This window comes from Neomonachus schauinslandi, chromosome 1, assembly GCF_002201575.2.
Source record: "Neomonachus schauinslandi chromosome 1, ASM220157v2, whole genome shotgun sequence".
Taxonomy (NCBI): domain Eukaryota; kingdom Metazoa; phylum Chordata; class Mammalia; order Carnivora; family Phocidae; genus Neomonachus; species Neomonachus schauinslandi.
The window spans coordinates 33,890,476-33,895,279 of record NC_058403.1 but is presented as its reverse complement, the minus strand read 5'-3'; the positions used below and the strand labels follow the sequence as shown (position 1 = coordinate 33,895,279).

General features: G+C 43.6%; 1 pseudogene; it reads left to right on the top strand.

Annotated features, from left to right (window-relative positions):
* Positions 1-1,804: 1,804 nt before the first annotated feature.
* On the top strand, positions 1,805-4,612 carry LOC110579751 (annotated as a pseudogene).
* Positions 4,613-4,804: the final 192 nt, after the last annotated feature.

Sequence of the window (4,804 nt, the reverse complement as noted above, 5' to 3'; positions counted from 1 at the left end):
CTCTACACCCCCTCAAATAAATAAATAAGTCTTTTAAAAATTTTTGTTTACTTATTTTTATTTTACTTAGTTAAAATCAGTTACATCCTAATCATACCTAACAAACCTCACAAAATAATACTTCATAACAACTGAATTTTGCATGAAAAATAATATAAAGAAAATAAAATAACCTATTATGCTGAACAAGACCACTTGTTTAAATCTATTTTAGATGATAACCCTTTGCCAGCAGTTATAAAATCTGCATACCTGATTCACACAACATCCAATACTAAACAAAGTGAAGATAAAATTCTGTATATTTTAATTTAGGTTCTCTGTAGAACTATTGATCCTTTTGATCTGTACTTTTATATCACTCATATGCTATTTATTATTATATAATAATTAGATAAATCCCATATGCATATCATCAAAACTGAATGTGAATCCCCCACCCCAAAGACTTAGCACCTGTCGTTCTCCCTGCCTATGTTCTTCTCCCAGTTCTCCAATGCCTGCCTCTACTTACCATCTAGAGCTCAGCTTCATAGGACCTTTGCAGAGAAGAATTTGGGGGCACCCTATGTAAAGAATCCTCCTCCTGAGTCACTCCCTATTATAGCACCCTGCTTTTATCTCCTTCACAGTATTTATCAATATCTGAATGTTTTTATTTATTTGTTTACTTATATATTTTTCTGTCTCTACCAGTTGAAATACGAGCTCCATGAGGACAGCAACTTTTTTTTATTATTATTGTGTTATGTTAATCACAATACATTACATCATTAGTTCTTGATGTAGTGTTCCATGATTCATTGTTTGCATATAACACCCAGTGCTCCATGCAGAATGTGCCCTCTTTAATACCCATCACCAGGCTAACCCATTCCCCCACCCCCTCCTCTGTTGAATAAATGCACACATCATTAAATGAACTTCATACCAGTCCATTTAAAGTCAGGGAAGAGATAATCCATACAGCTGCCCAAAGCAAAGTGGAATTGATAGATAATGTCAAGATTTTGAAGCCTGGTGGTCATTTAGTGCCTCTAGGGGAAATGCAGCGAAGATCATGAGAAGCCCCAAGTCTCCTTTGGGCTTTTACCTTTTAGTATCACTGTTAGAGGGCAGGACTGTATAAAGCTGGAATTCCCAGTATCATTTAAAATGGAATTTGCTTGTACACAGCACCTGATGATAGTTCAATGTCCTAAATATTTTCACTCCAACTTGGCCTGAAATTCTATCCAACAGTCACTACAAACTGGGGTCTTGTTTTTATATGACTACTACCTAAATGAATATATTACCTCTAATATGTTTCACCTTCCAGTAGATAAATTAAATGTTCTGAGGTTAGTTTTCAAAGGAAAGTGCCAGCATCTAAAATAATGAGTTCTAGTTTGGTTTCATTTGGGACTAAGGGGAGCTAGAACTATTGCTGGGCCCAACTGTATTAGGGAGACGCCTAAGCTGCTCTGATAAAGATACTCATAAAACAGAGGCTTAAAAATACAAATGTAATTTTCTCTGACTAGAATCCCAAAAGTGACCCTGCTGCAACTCAGGGGAAGGGGAAAGTATAAAGAATTCACATACCCAGTACTTTAAGACCCATAGCTGGAAGTGTCACTTTCATTTCTAGTAACATTCCGTTAGTGAAAATGTAGCTAAAGGACCACATCTAGCTGTAAGGGAGTTCGAGAAATACGGTCTCTAGCTGAGCAACCACATGCCCAGCAGCAACTCTACAATGGAAGAATGGGAGAAATATTTTTTTGACAGCTAGCTATTTCTCCCATCAGCTAACGGGAACATGAGGATGGTGGTCCACGGGGAAAGTATTGGATGATTACTAGGGGTATGTTCAAATAAGAAACAAACAAACGAAAACTCAGTTTTCAGTAACATACTGCCCTGTTGATGCCAATTTTATATTTGGCTTATATCAATATTGAAATGGCAACTTATGCGGTGGATAACTACTTAAAGCCTTTTTATAACTACATCAGAGAATCGAATTGAGAAACCCTGTCACGGCGCCATGTACAAAAGCATTTTTGTTTGTTCTATATAAAAGAGGTGTAAGGCAAGGCATGCTAGAGCAAAAAGTCAACTCCCATGTGTGAAGTGTGTTCCTTAATAAATACCATGTCATGAACTGTCATATTTTAAGTCTACTTCTAAATATAACTTTCTGTTACCCTACGAATTCAGTGGCACTTGATCTTTTCAAAAATGTAGCTGCCTAGCATCTTCTGGTTTTTTTCTGTGACCCTCTCTTAGCTCTCACAAAAGTGGAATATACATATAACTTTAAACAAAATAAAATATTTAGTCATTTCAATTTTTATTCAATTATTTTTGCTTTTCTAATATTATTTAAAACCACAGGGCAGTACTAAATTACAACGTATGTATTTCTATAAATATTTGCTGGCCTACCATCTACAAGCCCTGTTTTGGGCACAGAGGATGAAAAAAGAAAAAAAATGGATGATGGGAATCCTGCCTTTAGTCAAATCATGGTCAGCCTTTTTAGGGGGGGAAGTAAAGAAGGTTTACTTGTGCCAAAATGCCAACTGCAAAAGAGGGAAATTCTCTAGTTAGTAATCCCAAATATATTTTCAAGTTCCTAAAATTAGATTTCTTGTTATTGACCATTTCTATTTTTTATTAGACAAGAATAAATTTTAAAAGTTTCCCTATTATAAGTAATAAGTTGATTTAACAAGTAATAAGTTTTAACCTGCACATGGTATGTGTGCTAGCTATTACCAAGATGCCAACTAGAATACACCTATGTGGGGGAGCCTGGGTGGCTCAGTCATTAGGCGTCTGCCTTCTGCTCAGGTCGTGATCCCAGGATCCTGGGATCCAGCCCCGCATCGGGCTCCTTGCTGGGGCGGGGGGAGCCTGCTTCTCCCTCTCCCACTCCCCCTGCTTGTGTTCCCTCTCACTGTGTCTCTCCTTGTCAAATAAATGAAATCTTTAAAAAAAAAAAAAAAAAAAAAAGAATACGCCTAATGTGGCAGATGGATGAAGCATAAAGCTCAGAATCAAAGTATGCTAAAAGCTTATGCTTTTATTGTGAAAACTTATAATTCTTCATATTAGGAAATACAGTCAGTCATAGCAGGGAGATTCATTCTGAAGTTTAAAAAGTGACTCCCAGCGCTCCTCGCGCCAGCTCCTGGGCTCTTCCGTGGTCCTTCCGCCAGCGCCGCTGTGGCTGTGGCCCTGAGGGAGATCTTGCCCCTCCAGGTCAGCCAGCGCAGCAACCAGATCCGCACCAAATTCGGAGGGTGATCAGCGACGAGCATGGCATCGACCCTACCAGCATTTACCATGGCGACAGCGACCCGAAGCTAGAGCAGATCAACGTGTACTACAAGGAGGCCACAGGTGGCAAGCTCGTGCCCTGCACTGTCGTTAGGCACTGTGCTTGTGGACCTGAAGCTGGGCACTATGGACTCTGTGCACTTGGGACCCTTTGGGCAAATCTTCAGGCCAGATAACTTGGTTTCCGGTCTGAGTTATGCTGGGAACAAGTGGGCCAAGGGGCACTACACAGAAGGTGAAGAGCTGGTCGACTTGGGGCTGGATGTTGTGAGGAAGGAAGCTGAAAGCTGTGACTGCCTGCAGGGCTTCCAGCTGACCCACTCCCTGGGTAGGTGGACTGAGCCTGGGATGGGTACCCTTCTCATCAGCAAGATCCGGGTGGAATGCCCAGACAGGATCATGAACACATTCAGTGTGGCGCCCTCACGCAAGGTGTCGGACACGGTGGTGGAGCCCTATGATGCCACCCTTTCGGTCCACCAGCTCGTAGAAAACACAAAGGAAACCTATTGCACTGATAACGAGACCCCCTATGATATCTGCTTTGGAACCCTAAAACTGACCACACTCACCTATGAGGACCTCAACTCCATGGTATCAGCCACCATGAGTGGGGTCACCACTTGCCTGCACTTTCCTGGGCAGCTCAATACTGACCTGCACAAGCTGGCTGTCAATATGGTCCTCTTTCCCTGCCTGCACTTCTGCACGTTGGGCTTCGCCCCAGTGACCAGCCGAGGCAGCCAACAGTACTGGGCCCTGATGGTGCCTGAGCTCACCCAGCAGATGTTCAACGCCAAGAACATGACAGCCGCTACCTGACTGTGCCTGCAGCATTCAGGGGCTACATGTCCACAAAGGTGGACAAGCAGATGCTGAACGTCCAAGACAAGAACTGCTGCATCTACTTCGTTGAGCGGATCCCCAACAACGTGAAGACAGCCGTCTGTGACATACCACACCGGGGGCTAAAAATGTCTACCACCTTCAGGAGCAATAGCACAGCCATCCAGGAACTGTTCAAGTGGATCTCAGAGTAGTTCACAGCCAAGTTCAGGTGCAAGGCCTTCCTGCTCTGGTACACGGGCAGGGGCACCTGCGCTGGTACTCGGGCGAGGGCGCGGACGAGATGGAGTTCACCGAGGCCAACGGCAACATGAATGACCTGGTGTCCGAGTACCAGCAGTGCCAGCAGTGCCAGCAGTACCAGCAGTACCAGCAGTGCCAGCAGTACCAGCAGTACCAGCAGTGCCAGCAGTGCCAGCAGTGCCAGGAGTACTAGCAGTACCAACAGTACCAACAGTGCCAGCAGTACCAGCAGTACCAGCAGTACCAGCAGTACCAACAGTGCCAGGAGTACCAGCAGTACCAGCAGTACCAGCAGTGCCAGCAGTGCCAGGAGTACCAGCAGTACCAGCAGTGCCAGGAGTACCAGCAGTACCAACAGTACCAACAGTACCAGCAGTACCAGCAG